The sequence below is a fragment of the Etheostoma spectabile genome, unplaced genomic scaffold, assembly GCF_008692095.1.
Source record: "Etheostoma spectabile isolate EspeVRDwgs_2016 unplaced genomic scaffold, UIUC_Espe_1.0 scaffold00019392, whole genome shotgun sequence".
NCBI classification, from domain to species: domain Eukaryota; kingdom Metazoa; phylum Chordata; class Actinopteri; order Perciformes; family Percidae; genus Etheostoma; species Etheostoma spectabile.
In genome coordinates, this window is record NW_022604871.1 from 1773 (window position 1) to 18637 (window position 16865).

At 34.4% G+C, this 16865-nt stretch overlaps 3 long non-coding RNA genes across 5 annotated transcripts; 2 read left to right on the plus strand and 1 right to left on the minus strand.

Moving 5' to 3' along the window:
* The first annotated feature begins 1862 nt into the window (after window positions 1-1862).
* LOC116684657 (uncharacterized) lies at window positions 1863-2960 on the plus strand. Its single transcript, XR_004330822.1, has 2 exons — window positions 1863-1975; window positions 2776-2960. It is a non-coding gene; the product is annotated as an uncharacterized LOC116684657 (long non-coding RNA).
* A 19-nt stretch (window positions 2961-2979) lies between these two features.
* LOC116684655 (uncharacterized) lies at window positions 2980-11353 on the plus strand. 2 transcript variants are annotated; one of them, XR_004330819.1, is made up of 4 exons: window positions 2980-2991; window positions 3343-3446; window positions 11133-11138; window positions 11343-11353. It is a non-coding gene; the product is annotated as an uncharacterized LOC116684655 (long non-coding RNA). The 2 variants fall into 2 exon arrangements; XR_004330818.1 differs by lacking the exon at window positions 2980-2991 and having other exon boundaries at window positions 3302-3446.
* On the minus strand, window positions 11351-13493 carry LOC116684656 (uncharacterized). Of its 2 annotated transcripts, none has more exons than XR_004330820.1 (2): window positions 13472-13493; window positions 11351-12792 (listed from the first exon to the last, which is right to left on the minus strand). It is a non-coding gene; the product is annotated as an uncharacterized LOC116684656 (long non-coding RNA). The 2 variants fall into 2 exon arrangements; XR_004330821.1 differs by lacking the exon at window positions 13472-13493 and adding an exon at window positions 13109-13124.
* Between the last annotated feature and the right edge of the window lie 3372 nt (window positions 13494-16865).

A 16865-nucleotide genomic window follows, 5' to 3' on the forward strand; every position in this document is an offset into this window, starting at 1 on the left:
GGAACATTCAAACCTTCAGTTGTCCTCTTTGTGTAGACTGTGATGTCCAGTCTGCTGGATATGATCTGTGTTATGTTCTGAGTCTAATATTCACTTTTTGTCTTCAGTTTCAGGACTCTCCACTGGATGGATTGTTCTTATAGTTGTTGTTGCTGTTGTTGTTTTTGTTAATGTTGTTGGTGTTCTAGCTCTAATGTATGGAAACAAGGGCTACATCGCATATTGTCAAATAAAAGGTAAGTTAAAATAATGAATTGTGTCAACATATTCATGATGAGCAAACAACACAACAGATTATTTATATGAATCTCATGTTTTGAGGTTGTTTCATCTTCAGTCATTAATCTTTCTGATGGTATTTACACCAGAGGACCATCAAGTCAGTTGGATTTTATTTAATTAAACTGTTACAGGATGTTATAATGTACTGGAGATCATTTTATTTTTCTGTTCCGTTAGAAGATGAAACTCCTGTTTGAATGAAGACATGGTGTGCGGATGAATACATTGCGTAATATGGTTCATATCCATGATTGTAAAGGGTTCTACTTCCTGCTTGGGCTGAGACACGGTGACATTCTGCTGCTGATGGTAACGCTGGATGATATTGTGATATGTATGCATACTCTAAGAAGGGTTTGGAATGGATGGAGCAGACAGAAGGAAGAATGAGTCTCCGCCCATGATGTAGAACTTAAATTATGTTTATGATTCACAATTTATTCATCCGCACACTGTGTACTTATTAAAACATGTTTCATGTTCTCACTAGATATATTTTCACATTACAATGTATAAAGTTTAATTTTATAACAAAGTATCAGGTTATAAGGTGAAACTTTTGACTCAGTAAATCAGTAAAATAAAGTGGTCCTGGTGGAAGTTCTGTAGGGTTCGGGTCTCTAAGCAGACCGGTTTTAATTTGGGATTGGAACTGATGAAGAGTCCAGGTGATAAATGTGAGGAGGAAGACGTAGGGCAGAGCAGCAGAAAGCTCTCTATATTTAGCATCTTTTGCAGTTATTTAATCTTAAACTGTGATGTCCAGTCTGCTGGATATGATCTGTGTTATATTCTGAGTCTAATATTCACTTTTTGTTTTCTGTTTCAGGACTCTCCACTAGATGGACTGATTGTCTAGTTGTTCTTGCTGCTCTTGGTGGTGGTGTTCTAGCTCTAATGGTGCTTGTAAATAAGGGCTACATCATATTACATCAAAAGAAAAGTAAGTTAAAATAATGAATGGTATCAATATATTCATGATGAGCAGACAACACAACAGATTATTTATACATATCTCATGTTTAGAGTCTTTGAGGAAGTTTTATCTTCAGTCATTAATCATTCTGATGGTATTTACACCAGAGCACCAAGTCAGTTGGATTTTATTTAATAAAACTGTTACAGGATGTTATAATGTTCTGGAGATCATTTTCTTTTATTCCTAAATCATTATTCTTAAAATGATTCATTATATTTGATGTAGGGTATGTAAATAATATAATACACTACAAGCTTAAATGGTAAAATATGTTCGTTGTGTTTAAAAAAATATGCAGAAATAATTATACTGAAGAAAAAAATAAACTGCTTTTGTGGAATTTAATTCTGGTTATAATTATTTTTCTGCCTTTTAATAATTACTAACAGATGACTCTGCATGTAAACATATTGATTAATACATGTTTTTATCTTCCAGGGCGAAGAGTCATCACAGTGAAAGAAGGCAGTGATGTTATTTTACCCTGCCGCCTCTGGCCCAAGAAGGACCTTACGTCAAAACGGTTTAACTGGAAGAAATATGACAAGAAGGCAGGTAGATGGCAGATCATGTTCCTGTATGACTGTCAGAGGGTAGAGATCGAAGGTCAAGACGAACAGCTCCGAGTCGACTATTTTCCAGAAGAACTGAAACAAGGCAACGCCTCCATAATCATCAGAAATACAACGAGGGCTGACAGTGGATACTACGACTGTTATCCTCTTCCGAATCTTCCGAATACTCCAGTGTTCTTTGTTGATCTTTGTTGTTGTAGGTGGTGAGTACTTTGATTAAAGCGTTAAAGAGTTCTCTCATTTAACGAGTGGAGCCTTGTCTCCACCTCGTTATCTAGCTGCTGCATCTCAACTAACATCATGGAAACTTTTCTCATTTCTTAATGAAATATCAGCAGTCTGCAGTAGATTAAATCTGAGTGTGTTGCTGAGAGATAAATCTGCATTTTTTTTTTTTTTTTTTTAAGAAACCAAACAAAAGTTATCTTTTTACTCTTATACTTAGTTTTTAAATGTTAGTTTGAACCTCTAGTTCTACAGCCATGTGTGTGACGCCGAGAGTGAAAAGATGAGACTGTTTAAATTCATCTGACAGGATGTTATAATGTACTCAAGATCATTTTATTCTATTCTTAAAATGATTGAATACATGTAGTGAACTTACGTAAATTATATAATGTGATACAAGCTTAAACATAGTTCAAATATATTGGTTATGTCTAAAAAAAGTATGCAGATATAATTATGTTAGAGGAGAAATTAGACTACAAACTAAACTGCTGGTAAAACTGCCTTTGTGGAATAATACTGCTTTTACTTATTTTTCTGCCTTAATTACTCATTGATGACTCTGCATGTAAACATACTGATTAATAATGTTTTTATCTTCCAGAGCCAAAATTTATCTCAGTGAAAGAAGGCCGTGATGTTACTTTACCCTGTTCCCTTAGCAACAAGGAGGACCTTACGTTCATCTGGAAGAAAACTGATGATGATCAGATAGTGTTCCAGTATGATAATGGAAATCTTAACAGTGACGAGGATCCAGGTCAGAGTGAAGAGTTCAAAGGTCGAGTCTCTCATTTTCCAGATGAACTGGAACACGGCAACGCCTCCATAACCATCAAAGAAACAAAGATGGCTGACAGTGGAATGTACAGCTGTGAATTTCTATCACTTCAGAATCCTCAAACGTTCTATGTTAAGCTTGATGTGGTTTGTGAGTACTTTGATTAAACGTTAAAGATGTCCTCTCATTTAACGAGTGGAGCCTCGTCTCCACCTCGTTATCTAGCTGCTGCATCTCAACTAACATCATGGAAACTTTTCTCATTTCTTAATGAAATATCAGCAGTCTGCAGTAGATTAAATCTGAGTGTGTTGCTGAGAGATAAATCTGGATTTGTTTTAAAAGAAACCAACCAACATGTTAATTTTACTCTTATGCTTAGTTTTCAATGTTTTCTTTTCTTTCTTTTTTAACTCTGGCCTCTATTGTGCAGCTTGAATATGAACAAGAAAAGTTTCATTAAATTTCTTTAATATTGTTTTGTGTTTTTCCTGCAGGTTTTGCTCTAGAGACAAATGAACGTTCACTAATAATGAAATGAGGCTTTGATGATGTCTGTGTTGCTGGAAACATTGATTTAGTTTCCAGTTCTTTTCTGCTTGTTCTGTCCCAGTTAGGCTGGTTGATGTGGTCTTCAGTTCTAGTTGATGGTGGACCTGTTGGTAAGACTGGTCCAGTATTCCTGATCCAGAGGTGTGTAGAGCAGAGAGGACCAGCTCAACATGATGATGCTCTTAGAAGTCTTTATTTTAGATTCAGAAGTTAGCTGTGATGGTGTGAAGTGTGACATATATTGTGTAAAAAGGTCACTTCATGTAATGTTTTAGTTATTTTATGGTGTTTTATTCCAGCTGTTTGCTCTTTAGACGATCATTTCTTGCCTGTGTGTGTAGAAGAAGAGTAAAGGCTGAGATGTGGAGTTGATCTTTTTATCTAACTCAGTGAATGAAGCGGCGCCCTGGTGGCTCAGCGGGTAGAGCCGGGACTTTAGGCTGAGTCCTCACCGCGGTGGCTTTGGTTTGAGTCCTCCACAGGGCCCTCCTGCAGGTCTTCTCTGGTCCTCCTGACTGTCTCTATCACTGTCTTTTAAACGCAGATATGCCAAAGAAACAAGTATTTAGATAAAAGCCTCTTTACTGAACACTTTACTGTGTACTTGCACTATTTATGCTGTTAATTTATAATATAGTGCCTTTATCATTTCAATGTAAATGTGTTCAAATTATAAAGCCTTGAATAAAACGTCAGAAATATGGTTATGCAGCTAAATATTAGTGCGATGAATCAAAGTGAAGTAAAACCCTTGAGACATTTTTTCAGTTTATACTGTAAATGTTTGAGTTGGTAAATGTGAAAATGTAAAAACTTTTATATTTTTGAACAGCCTAATATTCATTTTTCTTCCCTTTCTGTAAAGTTATAACACAATCTTCATCACTTTTGGTCATGTTTTGATTTGTAATTGAATGTGCAGTGTTCCCAATGCTTTGATATTATGAAATTAAAAGCTATTCCAAGGATTTTGAGCATTATTCACTTTTTTAAACGCACCAATATCATTCTGTATATCAACATTTTTTAGCTGGATGTTGGATATGAAAAGAAGGAAATGGTTCTTCCATAACTTGTTCATAACAAGCTATTCCATGGTTTTTGAGCGTTGTCCACCAGAGGGCGCCATGACGTCACTCACAAGCAGAGAAATGCTTTTTGATGATATTGATGATGATATGATTTTGATCATAATTTGTTTTCATAAATTCCGTTTTTCTTAAATTGTTTTTAGTTTCTGAATATAACGATTTTATTCTTGAATTTCTCATAATTATTTTCTGTTCTTAAATTTTTTATTTTATGAATTTGAGATTTCATTCTTTTCGTTTTTCGTCAATCATTATTTTCTTTTGACTATTACTTTTATTATTAATTTTATTTTCTGAATATTAAGATTTTATTCAAATTTTTTTTCAAGACTTCTTTTTTTCTTCTTAAATTAAAATAAATTTTTATTTTCTGAACATCACTATTTTTTTCTCTCTTTGTCTCACCCCCAACCGGTCGAGGTAGGTGAGCGAGACGGGTACGGCTGCAGCCTGGAGCGTCCCATGTCATCCGTCCCGTCTCATGCCAAGGTGTGAACTGGAGAACTCTTTTTTACCGTTTCTTTGTTTTTGGTTTGAAACGACAAACGAAAAAAGGGGGTTTTCTCCTTATTTCGTTTTGTGGTTCAAATGAATAAACAAACAATCAAAACGTACACAGACCTACCAGGCGGGATGGCATGACATGGGACGCTCCAGGCTGCAGCCATACATGGTCCGTGTACGTTTTGATAGTTTGTTTTTTCATTTCAACCACAAAACGAACCAGGACCGATAGAAATATGTTAGCAACAGTAGTTTATTACAGTTATTTAATATCGTGCCATATGTACACATCACTAGCCATGTTTAATGACGCATTGTTTGGTTCAATACAGTTGGTAATATAAGTTAACCTATAATACAGTTGGTAATATAGGTTAACCTATAATACAGTTGGTAATATAGGTTAACCTATAATACAGTTGGTAATATAGGTTAACCTATAATACAGTTGGTAATATAGGTTAACATATAATACAGTTGGTAATATAGGTTAACCTATAATACAGTTGGTGATATAGGTTAACCTATAATACAGTTGGTAATATAGATTAACCTATAATACAGTTGGTAATATAGGTTAACCTATAATACAGTTGGTAATATAGGTTAACCTATAATACAGTTGGTAATATAGGTTAACCTATAATACAGTTGGTAATATAGGTTAACCTATAATACAGTTGGTAATATAGGTTAACCTATAATACAGTTGGTAATATAGGGTAACCTATAATACAGTTGGTAATATAGGTTAACATATAATACAGTTGGTAATAGAGGTTAACCTATAATACAGTTGGTAATATAGGTTAACCTATAATACAGTTGGTAATAGAGGTTAACCTATAATACAGTTGGTAATATAGGTAACCTATAATACAGTTGGTAATAGAGGTTAACCTATAATACAGTTGGTAATATAGGGTAACCTATAATACAGTTGGTAATATAGGTTAACATATAATACAGTTGGTAACATAGGTTAACCTATAATACAGTTGGTAATATAGGGTAACCTATAATACAGTTGGTAATATAGGTAACCTATAATACAGTTGGTAATATAGGGTAACCTATAATACAGTTGGTAACATAGGTTAACCTATAATACAGTTGGTAATATAAGTTAACCTATAATACAGTTGGTAATATAGGGTAACCTATAATACAGTTGGTAATATAGGTTAACCTATAATACAGTTGGTAATATAGGGTAACCTATAATACTTTAAGTATGTACAGTACAAGGTAACCTAAGAACTTGTGTGTGCAGAGTTGTTACTGTTAGCACTATATTATTTAATTAAATTCATATTTAATGTGGTTTCCACCGTAATGGACCATCAAGGGCAGTTCATAACAATTACAACAACAGACCAGTAGGTGTCGCACCATGCCTGATTTAAAAACATGTCTCACATATAGGACTACAGTCCAGTGGGGGGGGGGGGGGGGGGGGCTCTAGTGTGTGTAATAGACAACAAGCAAGTGAACATAATCTAAACATTTTAATAAAATAAATTGATCAATTTATTATTTGCATTAAATAACAGATTAACAACAAAGAGAGCTTTCAACTAAACTTAACGTTTCATCAAGGGAACATAATAGAAAAAAATTTAATAAAGTCTTATTTACCTAAAATAACATTAGCGCGATGGTCAGTAACAGATGAACATAACTCAATTTAACAGCCCCCCCAACAACAACCCTCCTGAAATAAAAAGGACACACACTCCTGACTACATCAGTGGTGCTGAGGAGGAACAGGTGAATAGTTTCAAGTTCCTGGGAATCCTAAAATAAAACCGACCCCCTAACTTCTTCTGGTGTCCTTCAACAAAGAAAACCGTCCTCCCTGCATTCTGGTCAGTGATCTGGATTTAAACCAGTTTTACCAAAGGCTCAATACAGTCCGTCATTAAATACTGCCCCCTGCTGGAAGAAAGGGGGACCGTTTGGTCCAGTACGATGAAACCACATAAAATATTAATTTACTACACTGTGACTTTTATGAATTCTTTCGACATACTATACTATACCTTTTTGATTTTTTTATATGTAATATACTATTAGTTTTCTTTATAATGATTTTATTTACATACTATACTATGACTTTTAATGAATTTTAAATTAATTTTTTGACATACTATACTATGATTTTTATGAATTTTTATATAAATCTTTTGACATACTGTGAATTTTTTCAACATGCTATACTGTCTTTTTTATGTTTTTTTGACATACTATAACATAACTAATAATATACTATACTATGATTTTTTATGAATTTTTTCAAAATACCATACTTTATGATTTTTTCGATATACTATACTATGACTTTTATGAAATACTTTATTATGACATACCATATTAAGTCTTTTAATGACATTTTTTGACATAATATACTATAACTTTATGACTTTTATTAAATGTTTTGACATACTTTGTCTTTTTTATGATTTTTCGACACTATACATAACTTAATGATTTAATTCGACTTACTATAACTTTTAATGACATTTTCAACATATAACCTTTCTATAGTTTTTTCAACATACTATACTATAACCTTTTTGATTTTTTTCGACGTAATACACTATTACGTTTTAATGATTTTATTTACGTACTATACTATGACTTTTATTTTTTTGACATACCGTACTATGACTATTAATGATTTTTTTTTACGTACTAAATTGTCTTTTTTTAAACTTTTCGACATACTATGACTTTTTATGAATTAGTTTGACGTACTATACTTTAACTGATTTAATTCGACATACTATACTATTACTTTTGATGAAATGTATTAAGATAGTATAACTTTTACTAAATTATGAATTTATATGAATTATATAAATATAAAGTTTTTTACTGTACTATATTATGACTATGGTTTTTAATTTTTTCGACATACTATACTACGACTTTTCTATTAAATATTTCCACAAATTTGTCTTTTTAACGACTTTTCGACACTGTACATAACTTTTATTGATTTAATTCAACATACTATACTATTACTTAATGACATTGTTCAAAATTCTATAACTTTTACTATATTATGATGATTTTATTTACATATACTATGACTTTTTATGAATTCTTTTGAAATACTTTGTCTTTTTTATGACTTTGACACATCACATCACTTTTTTTGCTTTTTTGACATACTGTAACTAGGATTCTTTCAACATAATATGTTATGACATTTTTTGAATTTTTTCGAAGTCCTATATTTAACTTTTAAAGTTTTAATTTGAAATACTACAGTATAATATTTTAATGAAATGTATTGACATACTACTGTATACTATGACTTTTAATTATATTTTTTGACTTTTGGTTTTAAGTGTGAATTGTTCTACAATTTTACAACATTTTTTTTTTTTAATTCTGCATGTTATAATTTTATTATAATTTTTTTTACACCATTAAATGACTTTTCCTTTTTAATTACTTTGTATTAACCTGAATAGTAAGAATTTATTCGAATTTTTTCCTTTTCTTTTTCATCTTAAATTAGTTTAAATTTTGAGAATATCACGATTTTATATTGCAAATATTTTCCCCCATGCAGCTGGTTAAATCCTTTCTTCTTCTTCTGTTAAATGTAACCACTGCGTCTCTGCCGGTGAGTGACGTCATGGCGCCCTCTGGTGGACACGAGCAGGAACTACACGCAGAGCGCCAGGAAACAGTTACACATTAAAACATGTTTACAGGGTTTATTATCTTATTTAAATGTTTTTTATCTTGTACACTGACGACACTTTTTAAATAAATTCATTTAATTACATTTTTTCTTTTGTTTCCCTTTTATTTATTTTATTTTGAGCATTTGTGTTTAATTTTAATATATTATGTAAACAAATGATTTCAAATACTTTTTATAATACTGATTCAAAATAACAAATATAATATTACAAAAGAAATTCTAAAAATTAAATAAATATAAATGTATAAAGTGGCTATAAAGTGGGTGTACAAGTGTACAAGATAAAAACATTTAAATTAAAATAATAAAAGCTGTAAACATGTTTTAACGCCATGACGTCACCAGCTGAGACGCTTTTTTGTTTTAAGTGTAAATTACAATTTACAACTTTTTAATATTTTACTTTTCTACTACATTTTTTTTTTTCTGCATGTTATAATTGTGTTATATTTTTTTTACTCCATTAAATGAGTTTTCCTTTTTAATTATTTTTTGTATTTTGTGAATTTTAAGATTTTATTAGTATTTTTTCCATGAAATCCCTTTGATGAGAACCATCAGCTCCACCAGAGACCTGCTGACGGACCTGATAGGGGACCAGGGACTGCCTGAGGACCAGAGGGAGAAGGGGGTGCAGCTGAAGGACCTGCTGGATGGCACTCTGATGCTGGACCCGGTCTAACGCATCAGCATCAACCAGGCCCTGCAGCACCCCTTTATCCAGGAGAAGATCTGACACCCTGAACGCAACACGCTCCCAGAGCTGACCCAGAACCAGCCACTGAACCTGGTCTGACAGGAACTCTGCAGGATTTATTATCTTAATTTAAATGTTTTGTTCTTATATATTGACTCCACTTTATACATTTATGTTTTTTTAATTTTTAGAATTTATTTTGTAATACTATATTTGTTATTTTGCACCATTATTATTGAAAAAGTATTTTAAATAAGGTTGTTTAAATAATATATTAATATTAAAGACAGATGATCAAAATAAAATTTGTTCGTGTCACAAAAGAAAAAAAAATTAATTAAATGAATTTATTTAAAAAGTGTCGTCAGTGTACAAGATAAAAACATTTAAATTAAGATAATAAACCTGTAAACATGTTTTAATGTGTAATTGTTTCCTGGCGCTCTGCGTGTAGTTCCTGCTCGTGTCCACCAGAGGGCGCCATGACGTCACTCACCGGCAGAGACGCTTCCTCTGAATGTAGGTCAGCAACAAAAGAATAAAAATAAACAAATGAATGAATGTAGCATAGACATTTATATGTCTAGGGTTTTGAGTACACCATCCGGGTATTAAAGTGTACTGCATTTGACCGCACTTCGAACAATGTGAACGAAGTGTACTCAAAAAGTTAGTATTTAGTACAGAAGTGCGCGATTTGGAACACGCTGACAGCCTTAGCTAACACATCAGTACACGATCTGTCATAGTTGTAGCCGTTAGCCGTTAGCCGTTAGCCTTGTGGACGTATTAAGAGGACGGTTAGCCTCCACCGCCATTAGCTTCCCGGCTAACCGCTAGCTTTGATTCAGTCTACAACAACGTTACTCAAACTAAACAGTGGGAAAAGCAGCTACAGCTAAATTAAGACTTTACAGTAATAATAAAGACAAGTATTGAGCCATTGTAATTTTAAATGAGCACAAGTAAAGTAGAACTGACGAAATAGCTGTTATATATTTAAACGGTTATTTTAAGTTTTGAGGGTCTTTTACGTGCTGTCTCAGCTAGTGGTTAGCCGAATTAGCTGTTAGCCAAACTAACGTGAGCAGGACAGATCTTGTACCGACAGTTACAGTTGACAGAGGGATGAAGGGATTTCATTTTATTCTTCAGATATTGTTAAAATAATTAACAAGGAAAACTAATTTAATGGATTAAAAAATTGAGAAAAAAATCTTACTATGCAGACAATAAATAAAATGTAAGGAAAAGTGATTATATGAAAAATGATAATGAAAAACAATTTACACTTAAAACCAAAAAGCGTCTCTGATGGTGAGTTATGGCGCCCTCTGGTGGACAAGAACAGGAACTACACGCGGGGGGCTACTTTGAAGAAACTAGAATATAAGACATGTTTTCAGTCATTTCACACTTTTTTTATAAGGTAAATAATTCCACATGTGCTCATTCATAGTTTTGATGCCTTCAGTGAGAATCTACAATGTAAATAGTCATGAAAATAAAGGAAATGCATTGAATGAGAAGGTGGGTCCAAACTTTTGGCATTTACTGTGTGTGTGTGTGTGTGTGTGTGTGTGTGTGTGTGTGTGTGTGTGTGTGTGTGTGTGTGTGTGTAGTCTATGTTTGCAACACAGGTCTTACAACATAAACTCATAACAATACTTCCATAGAAATGGCTTTGACATAACGACTTTTGTATGAAAAAAGATGATGGAGGTGTTAGTCCATCTGGAGTCATGTTCTTCCACAGAATCTCCCAGATTCACCTCAACTTCCAGCTGCCTGAGTAAATAAATACAAGACATAAGATTTATATTGTTGGAGTGATTAAGTTTCTCTAAAGTTATCAGTTATCAGAATGAAACTTTATTATGATGATCAATGTGGAGGATTAATAATAAAATACATGTAGGATACATGTTGTAGTATCAGAATTATGTTTGTAGTTTGTTTCTTTTATCAGAGTTTGAACACAGAAACATCCAAAACAGTCACAACAACACACAGTTTGACATATGTTTTATGTTTTATTTAGATTGAAATGATGAAGCTCTGTGTGAGATTACATGATGCCCTGCAGGTGCATCAGATCAACATAAACACACAGAAACAATCCTGATATTACAGCAACAACAGTGTGTAGTTCAACCTGAAACTCTGGCTCAGCACCTTAGGAAATAAGAAGAAGCAGAACATGCTCATCCTAAATAATGTCAACGAGACAAACGTCTAAATATAAAAAGAAGTAACGTTAGATTTCACTCTGGCTACAAAATAATTCACATTTCTTTTACAGTGTGACAGGCTTTAGTCTTATAACGTTATTCATTGAGTACTTTTAGTAAATTAAAGCGTCAGGATTATATTAATAAAGCAGTTTATATGTCATTCCTCCATTAACAGAGCTACCGTGCACGGTGCTGTCTGACCATTGGAGGAATTTGGGGTTCAGCGTCTTGCTCAAGGAGCCAGGGATCGAACCACCAACCCCGCCAGCAGGGACATCAACATTTTCTTTTAAAGGAGACATATTATGATCATTTTCAGGTTTGTACTTGTATTTTTAAATTTCTACGAGAACACGTTTACATGTTTTAATGTCCCAAAAACACAACTGCTTAATTTACTATTTTAATTTCCTCTAATTTTGTCCAGTGAACAATCGCAGTATTGCAACAAAAAATATCCCAACAACCCAGAAAAGATTTTCCACCATTATAAAAGAGACGTCTGTAACAATTCTCTCGCTCTCTGAATGAGCCTTTATGTGACATAGCAAGAGGAGTTGAATCTGAATGGCTTGTGGAATTGTTTTCTACCCATAATATCTGTCTGGGTTGTTGTTATTTCAGGTTTTGGGTTGGTCCGCCTTCCAGATTCTCAGATGTTTGAGCTTCATGACTGAAAATGAGAGTTTTACATTATACGTCTCCTTTAAAATTAAAGCAGGTAACACTGGTGCAGTCTTGTTTCTTTTAGCTGAGGATCATCAACAAAATGTACTCATTTAAAAAAATAAAATAAAAAACACAGCTTCTATACTGACTGACTTTATCTCAATAATTACAGGAGAACACAAACAGTCCCAAACAAACAGTCCCTTCTTCACCAGCTGCCTTTGAATTTAAGACTCTGTGGTAATAATGATTTGGGAACTTCGTGGTTAAACTACGAGTTACTTTACTACATTTGAGTCAACTCTGCAGGTGTGGTGGTTTTCTTGGGTTGCCAGTTCCCTCTAACTTATTTAATAAAAAAATTATAGTTTTTTCATGAAATTGAAAGTAATTTACTTGCTGACTATGTGAAGACATTGTCCAGCGAGGAGTCCACGAAGACACCAGAGACCCAAGAAGTTCCCTCCATGCAGATTTACCTGAAACAGTTCCATGTTTACATGTCAACAACTTCAGACAACGTCACCTGAGAACACACACACACACACACACACACACACACACACACCACACACACACACACACACACACACACACACACACACAACACACACACACACACACACACACACACACACACACACACACACACACAACACACACACACACACACACACCTTTAAAACCATGTTAGTGTGCAGTAGCATAATAGATCTGTCATACATTAATACATGAAAATCAGTTTAAATGTTGCAGTTATTTAGTAAAGTAGAAGAGACAATGTTGTTGCACTACTTGTGTCATTGATCATGATGTGTGTGTGTGTGTGTGGGTGTGTGTGTGTGTGTGTGTGTGTGTGTGTGTGTGTGTGTCATGCTTGTACTGTATTCATATTTTTGTTGTTCATGCGTTGTTCTTCATACTATGCTTATGTTGTCTTTTAATGTAAAGGTGCTTTATAAATAAAATGCCATTGATATTACCACCTTGAAACAGAGCCAGACACACTTTAGTTTTTATAGTTTGATACGTATAGTGTGACGTGTCACTCTCTCACAGAGAGAAGAGCCTCCTCCACATGATGCACTAAATACCAAACACCATCAATCACACACTCTAATCAAACCTTCACAATAAGAGCGTGCTGTCTTCCATTACCTAGACGGGACTTGTGATCCTGCAGGAAAGAAAACAAAGTTAAGATTAAATCCAACTGACCAACACGTTCTCACTCCCAAGTCGTAACATGTGGACGCTTGGTCAGGAACCCTTGGCGTAACATTTCAACGTAATGGGCACCCCTCGAAGTAATATTTTAACGTGCAGGGAACTCCTATAGACTTTAATGGAGCCCCGTCCTCGTAAAATATAGACGACAGGGGACCATGACGTTTCAGATCTCGGGGATGACTGGCCCACAATAGGAATAAAAATAGCATAATAAATGATATGTATATAACATTTAAACACATAGAGAGTGGCAAAATAACAGCTCCTCCATTTTAACAGCCGTTTTTAGTTTAACGTTGCTCTATAAATAAGGTTTTCGCCAGAGTTTGGCGGATATTGCGTCAAATGACGAGCTATAGGCATTATACACTGTCGATAGTCGATTAATTAATTTATTTTTGTCTTTGCATAGCTTCATTTAAATCTGGTTTAAATGTTTAAATGTTTAAGAAAAGCATTTGCCATTATTTCTACGCTGGCATATTTAGTGTTTTCCTATGTGGATAGCGGTGCCGCCCAACTAGACGGAGCGGCATCCTTGGCGTCGCGCACCGCTCGGAATAGCCGCCGAGCGCGGCGCTTTCAGCTTTGACTTCATTGCCGCTGACCTATCAAGGCGCGACCAATGGCTGAGCCAGAAGCAATGATGACGTCCCTGCGCGGTCGTGCATCTATGCACTGCGCGCCACTCGACGCACAGATCTGCACGCGTTTTCAACTTGGTAAGTAAAATACAGAAGTACAATTATCCCCACCGCTACCTAGTTAGCTCAATAAGTTGTAGTTCAAACCCTTCAACGTGCAGGCTAGCAGTCTAATGGGACGATGAATGATGTAAAGCGTTAATAAAAATAACTAGCTAGCTCCACACAGTGAAACCTACAGTAACGTTAGCGGTAAGGTAACGTTAGCTGCTGTTAGCAAATCAAGTGTTTCTTTATGCCTAGCTTATTGCCACATATAAACTCATAACGGGTACAATCATGGTCTCACCTCAGCACCTAAGCACTAACTTTGAAAAGCCATCCCTAACTTTGATTGAAAATACTCTAACAGCAGATTAACTGTTTGACTTTACTATTGTGCTATTCCTGAATTGTCTACAGTAAAATGAACTGATAAAGCCTGATAAGTTTTCCTACTGCTATTGTCTCTCTTATTCCATCTCAACATGTGCTTAATGTAATTAGCCATAACAGTAGATTTACTAAAATATTGGCCAGAGTGTTGGTGAAGTAGTGGCAGAGAAAACAGTAAATATGTTGTTTAGACAGTTACAAAATGCAGTTTGTCTAATATTTGTCAGTAAGTTTATAATCACACAGTGTAATAAATCAGTTACTAGTTCATAGTAAGTTTTTACTATGCCTAATTAAGATAATTTTCTCTAAGTTGGCATGGTGGCTTACGGAATTATTTAATTACTTTTTTATAAAGGATAATAATTACAATTCCAGCCACAGTAAATGACATTTTGTTTAAATTAGGCTTTTTGCAATTGCTCAAATTGTATCTTATTTGTGTTTCAAATCAACTTTATTCTTTCTGTACGAAAGGATTTAAATTAGAGGTTTTTTCTGAGTAAATGAATAGAGCTGATGTTACTTAATGCTGCCGTGTACTTTTCTGGTTCAGTAAAACCATGAGCTGTTGTAACAATTAATGCCTTATTTAATATCACAGTAAAAATAATCCTTATATATTTTATTCTCATTTGCAGAGAAATGACAAAACCCAAAATGAAACCGTGCCCTTCCTGCCAGGCTCCAAACAGGCTCAACAGAAAAACGTTTTGCCTGCCTTTTCTGCTTCCCATATAAGCAGACACAAAAAAACAACAGGCAAAAGTAAAAAATACCAACTGGGCCTCATCAATTTAAAAAAACAAAAATAATGGCAAGATCTTAGATGCTGCCCAGTTGTCGGTAAGTTTTCATAGTCTCAAATTGTAAGACGTTGGCTTCCAGATAATTATATAATTGTCACAGTCGCCAGATGGGCAAAATATAGGTGGGTTATAGGGGTGTATGATATGCCTACAAAATGTTTATTGATTTACCTTTATAGTGTTAGTTGTTGCAATTAATTTTCACTGAAATATATATATATATTTGATGATTTGTGTGGGGTCTGTACTAGAGTTGGGCGGTAATACAGTATCCCGTGGGTCTTAAAAATTGTGATGGTATCAGTTTCAATACTGTCATTAAAAAATGCAATGCACTTATATAGGAGACAAGGATTAAATAAAATATAATTTATTTAATGCCTAAAAATGCTTATGTGTGATTGTTATCATGTGACAGTGCAGAGGAGAGAGAGGGGGGAAAGATAGCAAGTGACCTGGTCTGGAAGAAGAACAGGACTTCTGTAGTCTGGCAGCATTTGGGATGCCGCCCTAATGAGAAGGGGAGGTATTTCAGTATCAGTGTTTGGTTTTCACTTTCTGAATGGTGGAGGCACAAGCCAACAGTTTGGTGATGCCGTCTGACCCTCACGTCTTAATTTTTAGTTAGTCACATAATACTGTATACCACGGTAAAATAGGGAGGAGGTTTGACATTATCAAAATTTGGATACCACCCAACTCTAGTCTGTACTAAACAAATATAATTATATTATATAATATATAAATAAATAATATTGCCAACTTGTTTTCCTAGGCTTCAGTGTAACATGGTATTGCATAATTTCATATGGATATAACATTTTAACTTTAACAAAAAATTGCAGCTCCTAGGATTTGGATATGGCATCTGACCATATTGTAATTAAAATGATGTTTCAGTTAGTTGGGGCAACCCTAGGGGGAGATTAGGCCTGAACACCCAACTGCACAGGTCAGCAAATCAGAATGTCTGTTCTGAGTAGCTGTGTATGTCTGTGTGCATGCAGTCAGTGCATATTGCAAAAGATTTCCTTTGATAAATGAAGATGAACAAATGATAAACATCCACATCACATAGACTATACATTTACTTGTCAAAAGAAAAAGTGCCGCATCAGCGGCTGCTACGAACCACGATTCTTCAAAGATATTACAGCTCTAGAGATGGTGCTGTTTATTGTGACTAGAACATAAAGTCTGTACCACCTCTCCTGTGATGCTAACCAGAGGATACATATGCCTTTGTTTTTCTTGCGGTTTTAAATTGACAGCTCTTGATACAAGCCAATCCTTTTTCTTGGTCATCAAGACCGCAAGAGCCAGCTAAGTGGGACATTATACATTTTCTTGAGCCAACAGGGGTTGCTCAAGACATCATAGGAAAGATGAGCAAGCTCTATGAACATCTGCTGAGAGTAAGTTGTCCTTTGTTTA